This window comes from Lycium ferocissimum, chromosome 9, assembly GCF_029784015.1.
Source record: "Lycium ferocissimum isolate CSIRO_LF1 chromosome 9, AGI_CSIRO_Lferr_CH_V1, whole genome shotgun sequence".
Taxonomy (NCBI): Eukaryota; Viridiplantae; Streptophyta; class Magnoliopsida; order Solanales; family Solanaceae; genus Lycium; species Lycium ferocissimum.
In genome coordinates this window covers 25,580,345-25,597,316 of record NC_081350.1, presented here as the reverse complement: position 1 = coordinate 25,597,316, position 16,972 = coordinate 25,580,345, and the positions used below count along the sequence as shown (strand labels likewise).

General features: G+C 33.6%; 1 non-coding gene across 1 annotated transcript; it reads right to left on the bottom strand.

Annotated features, from left to right (window-relative positions):
- Nucleotides 1-16,499: 16,499 nt before the first annotated feature.
- Nucleotides 16,500-16,572, bottom strand: TRNAK-CUU (transfer RNA lysine (anticodon CUU)). The gene has a single exon. It is a non-coding gene; the product is annotated as a tRNA-Lys (tRNA).
- Nucleotides 16,573-16,972: the final 400 nt, after the last annotated feature.

Below are 16,972 nucleotides of genomic sequence, written 5' to 3'. Positions count from 1 at the left end.
TTACACAGCCCATTTAGCATTCATTAAGGTGTAGAAAATATTTAGACAATGGGGTATTAAATAGGGCATTCATATCAATATTAAGGCATTCAACTGGAACTTGGGATGGTTTCAACTTTTGTTTGTATTGCCACCTAATTAATGAGAATTTAGAAAATGATGGAAGTCATGAATGATTAGAATAAAAAATATATAGAAAATAAAAACATATTAGCAATTGATATCCAACACGGCTGAAAACCTCTCTTAAATTTTTATAATCAGACTTTAATTTACATCGTGGTGTGTGAGAAGAGGGATTTTGGTTATAGTCAAGGGTAAAATGGCATTTCAACTTTCAACTTAGAGATTCCCCACTTTTAATAATATATGATGATATTTTATTAGAGTAGAACTTCTTTTAATGAGGTATCAAATATCTACTATTTCTGTTATTATGTAGGTGAGTCTTATAATAATATATACAAGTATACAATTTTGATAAAAAATGACCTGTAAGATTCAGAGAGATTAAAAAGCAATTGTTATGCTCGCAAAAGAATGTGTGGTAAGACTAATTTGATAGGCAGTGGAGCCAAAATTAAGATACACGAGGTGGTAATCATCCAAGGTGTGTTGGAGTGGCCGTTCTACCACGGTCCACTGAAATTCAACCCATTGCTCCTATTGTTAAAAAATGAAAAAGCATCCAAAGCATACATTTTACTGCGACAAATTTGATTTTAGAGAACACTAATTAGTCTGAAGTGGGTATAGTCATTAAAACATTGTATTACTACTGTTTTGTTTGCATGAACTTTTTACCTAAAAAGGTTTAATGATTCCACAGAAATCATAAACGTTGAGGTGGAAGTGTTTTACATATCGTTATGTTGAATAGAGGTAAATTTTATTACTTTTCAAGCACCCAAGAGGTGCGTGATATTTACAAAACAAAACGTAACTGTTACCTTAACGACATGTACTTCGACAGAAACACCATATTAGATGTGCATGTATAAAGTTTGTCAACATCGATTAAACTTTAAATAATTTTCAAAAATTAGATAGATTTTAAATGATGAATCATAAACGACTGCCTGATGCCCTTCCTACGTTAGTTTTCCGCGAAAACCTGCATGAAAATTGCAAGAACTTTCATTTTTATCTGATCATAAGTATATCTAATGGAAGAAAACATGTATTGGGTTCACATAAACTTGTAGTGGGCCTCAGCCGATTGTCACAAGACGAACCTGGTGGAATGGTAGGCTGCCCATCCCATTCATGTCCAGTTGCTTTGTTTTGTTTCACATTTATCTTCAATAATCTAATATCAAACTGATAACGATACGAAGGCAAAGGAAAAAAAGAAAAGGCTTTATACAGAGTCAGCCCGTTAAATTTGCTAGAATATTTCATTTAGATACTCAAACTAAGTCTTGTTCAAGTTGAACACCTCAATTCCTAATAAAGTATTTCAATTAGACACTTTTGGTTCAAATTTTGAAGAAAAAATGCGTGTGTTTTCGTTCGTTGATTAGATAGTTAACTTAACCACATAAAATATGTTATCTCTTTTAACTATACAATACGTATCAACCTCAATTAGAAAATTCTGGAATTTTACGGCATATTGACGCGAATGGCACTAGGGGAGTAATTCTCTATTGATTCACGTACATAAATAAGCTCACACAAAATTCTAGAAACAAATTGAACTCCCCGCGGAAAAAGGCAACGAAGTACGACCACGAACACGAAGTGTCATTCTCCACTTTCTATTCCCTCACATGGATCGAGGAAACAAGACAAAAAGATACGTGTGTTTACAGGAATTGTGTGAAAGTTGCCAATTTTTTGTAGTGTAGGAAATTGGGGACAAATTGAGGTGGGTTTAATTTTCTAGTTTCCCTTTTTCCCATAGTGTATTTGCATAGAGCTTCGTTTTGTAATAAATAACTCCATTCGATCCACACTATCCGGTTTTTTTTAGGTTTTGTACACAGTGTATACGAGTAAAACCGAGATACGAACACGCCGGTTCCGTTACTGCTGGTTATGCTCGGGCACGATACGACACGCTCTCATCGGGAACGAGGCATCGAGCTCGATCTGGGATGAGACGATAAAGGAAGGGCGGTTAACTGCCATAAGGAGAAGACCGAAATATCCGCCCTCAACTGGATATTTCGGCCGATCTCGGTAATATTTGTCACCATTTCTTTCTTTATTTAGATTGTCTTGGGGTTGGGACTCCTCTACTATATAAAGAGGAGGTTCCCATCCATTAGGGGGGGGTTGGCAACGAAAAGACAGAAAGAGTTCATATCAAAAATAATAAGAATCCTTTGAAACCATTCCCATTTGTTCTTAAGTTCATCTTTATTATACACCGTGTAAGTACTCAAAAGAGGGTATCGACCTCGGTTTCTATACCCGAGGCCAAACATACTTAATAGTTGGTCAGCTCTGCTTCTTTGTTTACTTATTGGCTTATCTCGCAATTTAATCCGTAATTGAATTTAGCCACATATCTTTGGCGTCACGCATAAATTTAATTATTCTCCGTTTTAAGGTTAAACACACAGTAACTCTTAAAACCAAGCTGTAAGGATTTGCCACATAAATATTTTAATACTTAGCATCAAAAGTCTTTGAGTTGAGCACGTAATACAAGAGAATTTGTTTGAAAAATCCAGTCAAATAGTCTCAAAATACTCAACCACTAATTCAAACAATAAAAGGTATTTCTTTTGTAACGTATATACAGTAATATTTTATCACTTAACGTTTCAAAAAGTCAGCAACATAAATGGTGTTAAATCGTGGCGGAGCTACATTGCAGCAAGGGGTTCATATAGTACCCCTGGCTCAAAATATTTACTTATTGTTATGTACATTATAATTCAAAAATAATAAAATGCATGATAAATATAAGGGTTGAATCCTCTTGACTTTAAACACAGGTTTGGTATAATCTATTTTCATAAAAGTTGAATCGCCTTAATGAAACTTCTGACTTACAACTAGTGTTAAATAACTTATTGACATTTCAAAATGAAAAAAAGCTCTACCTTCAAGAACCTATTATACGTTCTCTGTTTAAGTCTCTCACTGTTATTTTCGAACGATCACTTCTTTTGATAATTGCCTAATTTCACCATCCACACATGAATGAATAGCCATCACCAAAAGGTGGGATCGAATGATAAGAGTTCTTTCATCCTTTATTAAAGTGTTCGAGCTCAAAGAGCAAAATTATCTTTTTAGAGAACCCTAAATGCGCCTTCCACCGTACAAATTCAAATTAATCGAATTAATAGGCAACTACTATTGAAAGGAGAAGTTTATTGTGGCAAGTAATTAACTAAACAGCGGACATGCTGACAAAATGGAGTCACACATCACCAAAATTCAAATGTGGTAGTGAAGTGTAAGTGCTAACTAAAGTGGCAGTAATCATGGCTCGAGAGCGCCCCAAATATGCGACAATTTGACACCTTCTCCCTTTCCCCCGCCGCTTATCATGCCCCCCCCCCTCGCCCCTACCACCCCAACCCCACACACACACACATTTTTTAAGAACTTGGTTATGGAGCCTTCTTATTTCATATTATACTTATTTTGGGGGTAAAAATTCACTCATATCCTGCAGGAATTAAAATTTGTTTTTTTTTATGCAATTTATTCCGTTAGGATTCACCCTAATATAAAATTTTATATATAATCCAAAATCTGCAAAAGTCCAGAAAACAAAACAAAGGAAAAAATTCAAAGAAAAAAGCTAGGAAACTTCTCATACAAGTCTATGCATAATCCTTCTTGCTTTGATCCTCAAATTTGAAATTTGTGTTTTGTCCATGTTGAGAATTCTTCTTCCTTGTATTGGCAAGCATGCAAAATCTGTAAATTGTAGTAAACATATTCTCTTCATTGCATAGTTTACCAAATAATTAGCTAGCTGATTTCCACTCTGAATATATTCCAATTCCCCGGATGATCGGAATTAAAATTTGTAGCTAACGGATTTAGGATTTTATTCTTCAAAAGTTATTGAATTTTAAATTAATAATTTATAGATATTCAATGAATTTTAAAAAAAACTACAAATTTTGAACTGAAATTATTGAGTCCGGCCGAACTAAATTAACAAAAACATGACATGTTTGTACATATACCTTTAGCATTTAATCATGGTTAATTAATATGTATTCGTAACTCATTATATTAATTAATCATACTAAATTTATATGATTTAGTGTAAACGCATGGTGCGGATAAATATTTATACTCCCTCTGATATGCATAGTAGGTGATTGTGATTTAAAACTCATAAATATAAAATCCTAAAATTTACGTCTGCAAACAAATTGTTATTACTAGTAAATTAAACTTGATTACTGATTAGTTTGCTTTACAACCCAAACCAGGGACCGAGAAATGTTGTGCATGGGAGAGGGTTGACTGTTTTGTTAAAAGACACCAAAGAAACACAAGTCAACCCTACATCTTTTCTTTTCATTCTTTTTCCCTTTTTTCCCTTTCAATGCAAGATCTAGATTTTGAAAATATGCATGAATTGCAAAGTTCAATTCTTTCCATCTTATTTTTTTAAGTAAAAGAAGAAACATTTATATTAATTTAAATAGGATGTATACAAGAATGCATAATGTTTTTGAAAGCATAATGTGTTTGACGAGCCCAAGACTTTTGTAACCCAAAAATAAATTTTTGGAACCAAAATAACCCATTAAAAAAAACCTAAATAGGCTTTACACACAGATTATGTGCGTAAAAGGACCAAAGTGTAGTTTTACGCTAAAGTCCTTTTACGTAGAGAATATGTGCGTAAAAGAGCCAAATATATCGGGCCCTTCCTCTTTCCCACTGGTCCCCCCGAATTCGAAAAAAAAAATGAAAATCGGCCATTAAAGGTCCCTTTCCGAGGTCCCACGCGATCAAAAACATCGTTTTCTTGTTGATTTCCTACCCAAAAGTGGTATATTGAAGTCTAGGAATAAGTTTCTTCGCAATAAAGCGACGTATCATTCAATTCAAAAACTCAAAATCAAAGTTTCAATCTAGGTATTTCACTACAATTTTTCTATTACATTAATAACCTAAGCATTACTATTGTTGGAATGTGGACAAAAAACTTTGTACGCACTTTTTTTGTGCGCAAAAGGGCTGTTTTCAGCCCGTTTTTTATTTTTTTTTTAATTTTTTTTCTTCATTTGTTGTTAATTGTTTATTTATTAACCTAAGCATTACTATTGAGTGAATATGGACAAAAAAAAAAATTACGCACTTTTTTTGTGCGTAAAAGGGCTGTTTTCAGCCCGTTTTTTCTTTTTCTTTTTTTTTAATTTTTTTTTTATTTGTTTAGTTGTTGTTAATTGTTTATTAGTTGCTTATTTAGTATTTGGTAATTGTTAGATTAGTTATTTCAATTGTTAGACTAGCTAATTATTTATTTAGTTTTTGTTAAGCCAATTGTTTATTTGTTAATAATTTGTTAATTATTTGATTAGTTAGCTTCTCGCTTTATTTAATAATTATATGCTAATTAATTTTTTATTATTTGATTAGTTAGTTAATTGTTTATTTATTAATTATATGCTAATTGTTTGCTAGCTAATTGTTAATTTTTTGATTATTTAGTTATTAATCTTTATATATTTAATTGTTAATTTATTTATTTACTAATTAGAAATTGAAAATCCTTAGTTTAGGATTCAATCCTTTGTATAACTTCTCGGTAAAAGATTACATAACTAATACTACGTATTAGAGATTAATTAAAAAAATAATGATTAATTTAAAATGCGTAAAAAATATACCACTTTAATCCTTACTTCATGTATTAATGATTAATTTAAAATGCCTAAAATAGATAGGACACCACCATGGAGCCGGGACCCTTCGACAACAGAGAGGTACTTTATCTACAGCATGAGCATAGGTCCCAGTATGTATGGGATGCACCGGTATCCTCTAGTAGAGTGGTTCGTACCCGTTTGGAGGAGTCAGCATGGGATATTCTAGAGGCTATTCCCCCACATCCCCGTGTCATAGATATACTACGTCGGGGCGGTATCTACCGGTGCATCGAGGTTGGTCGGCTTGTGCACGATAGGGCTCTAGTGACGAGCTATGATTGAGCGCTGGCGACCGGAGACCCATACATTTCATCTCCGCACCGCGAGGCTACCATTACCCTGCAGGATGTCGAGGTGATTTATGGTCTACAGATTGATGGACAGGCATTGTATAGAGTGGAGCCTCCGGAGATGTTGTCGTACGCCAAGAGATGGCTAGGCTCACTAGTTTCGAGCTTCTGCAGAGGGATATGCGTGGACAGAGTTGGTTGTTGCGGTCCTCCCCCATGCTCACTTGCACCTCGTAGCCGCAAAGATCCGATCGGCGAGGCGACGCCTCAGGCTGATGTTGACCGACGTGCTCGCTTATATCTTCTCATCATATTTGGGGGCATCATGCTCCCGAACACGTCGGGTGCTGATATGAGCATTAGGTATCTGCTCTTTATTGAGGACCTAAACCAGCTGGGATGTTATAATTGGGGCACCACTGTCCTAGCTTACATGTACAGAAGATTTGATCGAGTCTCTATGGGCGAGAGGGTTGAGGTTGCTGCATTTAGCCCTTTTTTTCAGGTAATATATTTAAGTGTGTGTAGATAAAACGCTAAATATATTTTTTTGAAATGACGACTGATAAATAATTTTTTTGATGACTATAACAGATATGGGTGTGGATTAGGTTGAGACCTTTTCAGCCCATAGCTGCTCACCCTCCCGATGACTATGTTCCTGAGGATATGCCATACACGCGGAGATGGTCGCGAGGCCGTACTAGAGGTGTGGAGACGCACCATGTCATTCTCCCGTTTAGGGATCAGTTAGACCGCATGACGGCGCCCGAGGTAAGTTTTTTTTATTTAACATTAGTTTGTTATTTTTGTTAGTCTTTTATTGTTAACTAGTTGAATTCCTTTATAGGCTTTATTATGGACGTCGTATGATCAGATTTTGGGTCAGTTGCCGGCGTTTTGTAGGGCTGGTGAGCACATGTGGACTGCACGGTGTCCATTGATCCATATGGACATCATCGAGCATCACGCACCCGACCGCGTATTACGGCAGTTTGGGCATGTGTAGAACATACCCGCGGCTACACATTGGGAGCACTACCACTACACCAGGGACGAGCGTTCGATCGACAGTGCGGCATAGCGGGCGCGTATGCACCAGGAACTCAATGCATGGAACGCGAGGATGACGACTCTAGCGGCGGTCGGACATGACACTCCGGTCCATGAGTACATGACGTGGTACATGCATATCACTCGCTCCTTGATTGCCAACCCCTCGACGCCGCGTCCTGATGGCCGAGGATATGCATCACTCTCAGGAGCGTATGAGGCGCTGGTAAGTTTATTCAATCGTCGTCTTATTATGTATTACTTTACGAATTTATTCAATTCTTAAAATTTGCAAATATATGTGCGGCTACGGATGACTATGATGATACTCCATGAGAAAAGTTCCCCTTACGAGTCCACCGACCCCCGGATAGCGGCATATGCGGCACGTATAGTTCATCTTACCGACACCGTATGACACGAGGGCACGGCATCGTGTTGATTGGGATGTACCGCAGGGTGTTCCTGAGGGTGGTAGGGCTGATAGAGGTGGGCGGGCCGATAGAGGTGGTCGGGGCCGGCGCAGGTGGTTGGGCCGGTAGAGGTCTGGTAGATGAGCACGACGATATAGCCCGTCGAGCTCCATCGGCTACGATACCCCTTCTTCTTCCGGCCGTCGACTTCACAGAAACCTGGATATACGCCAGAGATGTTCCCACATTATGATCCTTGGTCATCATTTCCACAGGTGCCAGTTGGTGATCTACATATGGGAGGCGGAGATGAGGACTTGGATATTATCTTCGATGACTACTTTCTTCGTTCTACAGCCGGGCCTACGGCACCATCTACATCTCCGGCTCTGCGGGCCGCTCAGGAGCCCTCTCACATGCCATCTCAGGAGCCCGTCGACACACAGGTTTATTTTTTTACAATAAAATAATGTATTAATTAATTATTTTATTAATCTAAACTAAATTATTTACATGTATTATAGGTTCATTCTTCGCGCTCGTGGACCCGTCTCTACCTCCGGCTACGCCCTCCGGGTAGCGCTCGGGAGACCGTTGAGGAGCCGCCTAAGGAGCCTCGACTAGCCATCTCGTGAGGCCGTCGACACACAGGTTTGTTTTTTTACAAAGAAAAAATTTATTAAATAATTGTTTATATGTCATTTCATGTTTAGTTTATGAAACATTAAATTGTTTATATGTTATTTCAGGTTCATTCTTCTGCTTCTGTGGTCCAGTCTCCTCCGATTGAGTCATCTCCTGAGGCATCTACTGAGGCTACTCAGGTGGAGACTGCCGCCGTCTCCCACAGGAAGCATATTTTCACCCAAGGCCTGAAGAAGGGAAGAAAGGATGATCATGGCACAGATCATCCTGTCAGGATGATCATGGCATAGATCATCCTGTCATTAAGAGGAGAAGAGAGGATCCTGATGATATTGAGGGTGGTGGGGTTGGCCTTAAGCGTTAGGAGATTGTGTATTTATAAATAAAATGTACATTTTATGTTAATATTATATATATTTTTGGGTATTATTTTTTTTAATGATAATTAGTTATTTTAGTATTTATTGTCGATTATTAATAACTCATGCGACGTCCTAGATTAATTAAAATCCTATAAAATATGACAATTAAACCTATAGATGACAAGTTTCCAAACTTACTTCGGAGCACTTTACAACCCCTAAAACGACGATCCAAACATATATGTATACTTGATGTAATGAGACAACATTATTGTACGCTAAAAAAAATATTAAGTTCTATATAAAATATTTATATTCCGACGTTTTGAAACGTGACTAATCTTCGGTCAAAGTACCAAAAAAACTTAAAGATAACAAGTTTCCAAACCAAAAAAACTTAAAGATAACAAGTTTCCAAACTTACTTCGGAGCACTTTACAACCCCTAAAACGGCGATCCAAACATATATGTATACCTGATGTAATGAGCCGACATTATTGTACGCTAAAAAAGATATTAAGTTCTATATAAAATATTTATATTCCGGTGTTTTGAAACATGACTAATTTTCGATCAAAGTATTGAAAAAGGCTTAATTTTGAGTTTGATTTTCAAAGAATAAAGGTCGCGGGTGGGGGGCCTGATTTTTTTTCACGATATTGCGTAAAAGGACTTAAAGCGTAAAACTACACTTTGGTCCTTTTACGCACATAATCTGTGCGTAAAGCCTATTTAGGTTCTTTTTTTTTTTTAATGGGTTATTTTGGTACCAAAAATTTATTTTTGGTTTAGAAAAGTCTTGGGCTCTGTGTTTGACACATGGTGATCCAAACAGTGGCGGGGCCAGAATTTTCAGTAAGGAGATTTAAAATAAAAACATGTAAACAAATGAATAAGTTAAAGGAAATTCAACATTTACTATATATACATAAAAAAATAATTTTAATCATATACTTTAAATTGGATGCATACAATAAAGCATAATGGGTTTGACACATATATAATGATCCAAGGGACAAGAAAAAGGTATCCTGGAGGAGTGCTAAATGCCTGACAAAATAGGTGCACAATTTAGGCTCCACATGAAGATATTAAAGTTGCGCCTATTTATGTGACAAGATATATTGTAATTAATGGGTCCATTTCGAACAATTATAGGGCTAATAAGACATCGCAAATAGTACGTGTCAAATTAATAGTATTTCATTTTTTCTTTTGTTGGTGTGAATGGGTCTAAACGTGTAGACTTCTCTTATTTATGATGGATGGAACAAGACATATGCTTTTGTATAAGCATTATTGAATTCGGATAAATTTTCTACTTCTGAAAGAAACCTAGTACAGTAATATTTAATTTAACCTTTAAGGTCAACCTCTATTAATCACTTGAACAGAAGTATATATAGTAGTGTCCCATTTAATTAAGTCAATCAAAGGAAAATCTAAGATCAATAATTATATCCTTTAGGTTAAAGTTGACAGTAAAATTAAGCAATACTAGTTTTTTGTAGGGGTGGGCGTTCGGTTTTTCGGTTCGGTTTTTTCAAAGTTCGGTTCGGTTTTTCGGTTTCGGTTTTTTGAAAGTGGACACCGAACACCGCACCGAATTAGTTCGGTTCGGTTCGGTTTTTTGAAGTTCGGTTTGGTTCGGTTTCGGTTTTTTAATTCGGTTTTTTTTAGCAATTACACATCTCTCCATTTATTTCCATTTTTCCTTCTTGATTGCTTCGAGTTACGGAGGTTTACGCTAGACTAAATGTTTGAAAGTTTGATGACTTTAGAATCCAACCATAGTGATCATCCACACATACAAGATAATATCTTCTATATACAAAATATAATGTATTATATAACGTATAATAAAATCATACGACGTATATAAAATTTTATATAGTGTATAATCAAATTATGTGAGTTATATATAATTTATTATAATAGGTGAAATAAATTATATGAATATTATTCTATGTATAACATTTTTATTATACTATATATAATAAAAATCAACACTAAAATTATTAGTATACTTGTATTCAATATCCTGTAGTGTTAAATGAAAACGAGATTTTATTTTTTATGGAACAATGAAAGAAGTTGAGAATAAGGAGGAAGTAGAAAAGGTAAGAAAAAAACGGAAAAAAATCTTGCAGAATAAGGAGGAAGTATGAAATTGTATAAAAGCGCATACTATGAACAACAAATAGGTATTGGAGTTATTCACGTACGAAGTGTTTCCTTATATATAGCAATTTGATTTACTATAAAACATTTAACTTGTCATGTAATGTTTAATAACATTTAGTTGCTAAGAGTATGTAAATATTATAATATTATCGTCTACTTATGTTTTTTTCCCAAAAAATAATTGTATTCATGTAGTAAATTTTCAAAAAAAAAAAAAAAAAAAAAAAAAATCGGTTTAACCGAAAAACCGGTGAACCGGAACCGAACACCGAACCGAACACCGAAATTTTTATTAAAAAAAACCGAAAACCGAACCGAAATACCGAAAAACCGAAACCGAAAAACCGAATTAATTCGGTTCGGTCCGGTTTTTCGGTTTTCGGTGTTTATGCCCACCCCTAGTTTTTTGTCAGTCGAATGAAATGTGGGGTCACTTTTAATCAAATAAGTTACTTAGGACAACTAAATTGCAAGTGCATAGAAGTAATAATTAAATGCGCTCCCCTATCACTATTAACTACTTTTAGTTGAGACTTTTTCTTGAGGAGCCTCTTGTTATATAGGACAGGTGGAAAAAAAAACAGTCCACCAATTTTTAAATTTCAAATTAATTAGCATTAAGGGTTGAAAAGTCCAAGGATTTAAGATTACTACTTTTTATTTTAAGTAGCATTAACACTTAATTTGAGATTTACCTTATTTAAAGTGGTAAAAATAATTTAACCAAAAAAGTGGTACAATTTTGAAAGAGTTAAGCCCCCACTTGGATTAGAACAGCTTTGGAACGATATTTCAAAACAGAAACTAACCTTAATGTTTTTTGTCAGTAACAATTAAATGCTTTATGGAAATGAAATTATACAATTCAAAGATAGTTTTTATTTAATATTAATACTATAAAGATCCAAACGTTTTATGATCGGTAATTCTCCAAAATTACTGCATAAAAAACATTTTTCGAAGCCTATTTTCCAAAAAAGAATCAAGATCCATTTCCTTCGTCACCTTGAGTTTTAATTTCTGAAGTAGCTATTGCAAGGATCACATTTAGAACATGTTACATTAATAAAAGGGTTTTATTAATACGACGATGAAGGATATTAATTTTACTGTCACAATATGCATGATCAGTAGATTAAATTACTAAACAAACAATCTGTGACTCTTTAGTATCCAAATTGGCCTAATATTAACAGTAGAATAAGATAAATGCTTCAAAATTTCTAATTATTAAAAATGAAATAAATAATTAAATGCAGAATTATTTGTACAATGATTTCCACCTCATCTATCCTTGTGGTGCCCCCAAAAAAGAAAATGCTAGTGTTTGAATTATATCACTGCACATAACACATTTGTGACTTTAGTTGGACGGTAAATACAAATTCGATTCTTTCAAGCCAAAGGGAAAAACGAGTGAGATATCCCCATGATTATTTACAGTTCTAATTTAAAGATAAAACAGTTCTAATTTAAAGATAAATATTTTATGTATTTTATTTATTATTTCTTATGTTATCTTATACTTGTCACCTCTAAAAAATTATAATATTAGAATAACATTTGTGACGAATCATTAAACTAATCTCCCTAGTAAAAAATATCATCTCATCAACCTTTCTAAAGGTAAAAACGAAACAAGTTTATCTTTTGTGGAAAGGAAACAATATTTCTAATTGCTTGTATGAGTGTATTGTAGCTATATCCTATAGTTGCATTGATTAAACTTTACTTATTAGATACCGACAGTACAAACATTTTGATGTTGCATCAAATATTAATATTCTAATAAATTACTTTTAATTTACCATTGTGACTATTCTATAACTACCTTAATTTCACTCTACTTAATTATTGGATTTCGACAGTGAAAACGATTGATTTTACCTTAAAAAAAATTATTTTTGGAACAATTACTTTTACTCCAAGAGTGCAAGACTATGAAGCAAATTTTGCTTCAAGCTAGAGTATCATGTTTAAGAGCTAATAATTCGGTATAGATTCGATTCAGAAAGTTATTGACAGCGAGACTTGCTTATTGTTAAGAACTTGATGTGAATACTTTAGTCCAAGTGTATCATGGTTCCTAAAGGAGATAGAAATAGCCTCTTAAAAATTGATATATTTATGGAGCTTGCAGGAATAATAGTAGTTTATGAGACTCCATCATAATTGGAGAAAAAAAAAATTATGTCGAATTTTCATTCGGGGTTTCGGTATTTGTTTTAGAGCCTCGATTAATCTAAAACTACTAAACCAACTTGCGCTTCGCGCGGTGAAACATCTGTTTTATTAAATATAGGTAAAAGAATTATGATATTATAATAAAATAAATTATATAATGTGAGTCATCAAATAATTATGTCACGATCCATGCAAGTCAAAAATGACACAAACAAAAATGTTAGTAAATTTAGAAATATATTTCTGAAGTGTTTAGTGAAAATGAAAAAAAAAAAAAATCTAGGCAGATCCCTTTTCAAAAAATATATGTGTGCACGTATGCATGCCGGCACTTTATAAGAGTAAATTTCCTAAAAGGTAACCCATGTTTTGAGAATTGCCTATTAATATCACTTTTGTTTCTTTTAAGATTAGAATATCACCTAACTATCACTATTTTCCTCAAAATATACTACACACAAAACCCCCATTCTCTTCTAGTTGGCATGCCATGTCACATTGTAATTCTATTTTGTTAATAACAAATAACTCATTAAACCCATTTAACTCAATGCAACCCATACCCATTTAACTTCCTCTATGTAGGCATGACAATTGACAGGGTACTTGAAGGATAATATTTTGTATACTAGAGAATTTCATATTAGAAATATTGTAATATTAATGTCATTTCTTGTGTGAAGAGAGAATCCACGGCTTTCTAATTATTTGTAGCGGCTGTGATAACATCTTGATATTTGTTTATCACTGTTTATGAGTGTATATACTCTTTGTGCTTCTCTTCTCTTCGATCTTCAATATAATAGGCAACAAATACATAATGGTTCGATTTGACTTACAACATCCGGTCCATGTCCGTGTTGCATTATTCTTGCCGATCATCATTGTCACACATCCTAAAACTGGTGACCTAAGGGAATCTTTGAAATTTATTTACAACTTGTATGTTGAATATGTGGTGAAGAATCCACTTTATTCCCAATGGGGCTCCTATTAAGTGAGAGCTTAATCCATACAGGTTAAACCTACCAATGTGTGCAGGATTTGCATGTCTTATAACCGCAAGAATATTCTTGCAATAAATTTACTACATTTTCTGCTTAAATAATGAATGTTTGATTAAAGTGAGTTTGTTATTATAGTTCTTTTTTAAAATGAGTTAAATGGATATAAAACATGGATTGGGTTGGTTAAATGGGTTTGGATTTGATTGAATTAAATGAGTTTGATGAGTTAAATAATTTTCTTATTAAGAAAATGAAATTTTAATGTGACATGGAATGCCAACTAGGAGCGAAGTAAGGTTTTGTTTGTTTAGTATAGTTTGAGGAAAATAGTAACAGTTGAGTGATATTCTAGTCCTAAAAGAAAGAAAAGTAATATTAATGGGCAATTCTCAAAACATGGGTGACCTTTTAGGGAATTTACTCCACTTTATAACTCATTTTTTTTCTTAGTCTAACATAGATTAAATATATAGAGGTATTTGATTTTCTTTTCTTATAGAATAAAACTTTTGTTTTTATGAATTTTTCTCCTATTTAAATAAAAGGAAAAAAACTTGAAATTACAAGAAAAAGATATTATCCACCGAATTACGTTTTGGTTATGCATTTCTAATCCCAGTCTTTCTTTTATCGACTTTTCTCTTGCATTGTTTCATTCCTTGAAGTCTCTCAATCCAATCCAATAAGTAATCTCCTACTCAACAAAAAAATATTATTTACTTGGATTAATTTTGCTCTTCTTTCCATTGTGAAGTTTTTTTTTTTTTTTCTCTCTTTCATTTATCTATTAAAAAATTTAAAAAATCACTACTTAAATTATTTTAATTACACCTGCCTCTCTTCCTCTTCTTTTTCCTACTTCTCGCTGTCTCTTTCAAAGTTTCTTAGACATCAAGTGAAAATGAAACAAAAAATCAGATAATAACATCAACTGAAAACCATAATAATATACCAAGAACGACATATCAATGAATCACAAAAAATAAAACTATGATAAATAGAATTACACCTACCAAATCAGAAAAATTGAAAGAACAAAAAACATTTGAAAATAATTATTATTAATCATATATTTTTACCCTCGATACATATATATCAAATCAAGGCACACTAAAAAGAGTGATTATCTATTTACAATAAAGTTTCACTTTGCATGCCTGCGCCAAATATACTTCTCTCTTCCTCTTTTTTTTTTTTTTTTCTTTCCCTACCTCTCGCCATCTCTTTCAAATGTTTCTTAGACATCAAGTGAGAATGAAACAAAAAAGAAGATAATAACATCAATTGAAAACCATAATAATCTACCAAGAATAACATATCAATGAATCACAAAAAATAAAATTAGGATAAATATACTTACATCTACCAAAAGAGAGAAAATAAAAAGAACAAACAACATTTAAAAAACAATTATTATTAGGGATTAATACATCAATGAATTATTAAAACACAAAATTAGGAGAAATAGTGTTACATCTAAAGTAACAATTTTCTAGGCCAAGTATCAAACCAAAAGAGAGAGAGAGAGAGAACAACAAAAAACAAAAAAAGGAAAAAAAAAAAAAAAAAAAAGATACCAGAGGAACTGACCTGGTGACGCAAAAACAATGACAAAATTACTTGAGAACAAAGGGGTTATCTGAAGGATTGATTCTTAGGAGCCATATTTATTTCATTAAAATGGAGATCATGGTCTTAAAGATTATAATAATTATACGTACCAAAGAGGGTTGTAAATAATGATAACTACAAAAAAATTAGTAACGTACATTTAGGAGTTCTAATGGAATCAAATATTAAATGTAATAATTTAATATATTTTATAGTGAAAAGCCCATTGAAAGGGAAAAAGATTTTCGGACAAAAAAATCAAAAAATGAGAATGAAAAGAAGAGAATAATGGATCAAAGAGATGCACATGTTTTAGGAAGGGAGGGCTTCACAAGCTTGAACTTCAACGTAGTTATAGTTTATGTCCTTTTAGCTAGCTCCTATTTTGAACATGATGTAAGGTACAATTGTGATTTCTTTATTAATAAAATGCACCAATAGGCCAGTCTTATTGGATATTTAATTAAAAAAAAAAAAAAAAGAGAGAGAGAGAGATGCACATGTAGTATTTATGATAATGAATGTAAATAAATTGTAATGAGCGTACAAAATTGCCCATTCTCCTCAGCTAACCACTATCCTTCTGACCCATCTGTTTATTGACTAATTAAAGATGGACTTAAGTTTAATTTATAAGAGAATGCAAAAAGAGTCTAATTAATTGGTCATTTTTGGAGCAAAATGAGAAGGGAAAAATTTAAAAAGAAAAATAAATAGTATTCTAAGGCATAGAGAGGTGCCACATCACCCTATGTTTGTCTAGCTTTATATTATATGAACATTCTCTACCATATTTTTTTCATTTTTAGGGCTTGAAATCGAAAGATAGGTAAATGTTCTTGTTATCCCACCACAATTTTTTATGACGAAAAACAAAAACAAAACAAAACGCCCACCGTGGGGCTCGAACCCACGACCACAAGGTTAAGAGCCTTGCGCTCTACCAACTGAGCTAGACGGGCATTTATTATCAGAGTAAATTATTTATGCCATACTATTCTAAGGGTAAATTTGATCGACAGACTAGTTCATGGCGAAAAAATTCATTTTATCAAGGGTAGTATTTTGGGGTATTTACGAGACAAATAGTCATACAGGATTTTTAATTTGGCTAAGACAAATGTCATCCACGTGGCATATATTTTACTTCTCAACTCATCAAAGAGTGATTCGTAATCATAAAAAGGTGCCACTTGTATATCATATTTGGCCGAAGAAGCATCGGACAGGTTGGAGTTCTCATGTTTTTGAGACTCTATGAACCAAATCTGCTTTTATTATATGGTCAATACCGATCTACTTTAGTAGATCATATGGGTGAGAGCGATGGAGGAAAGGGCTTCAGGTGGACTGATTTATTTG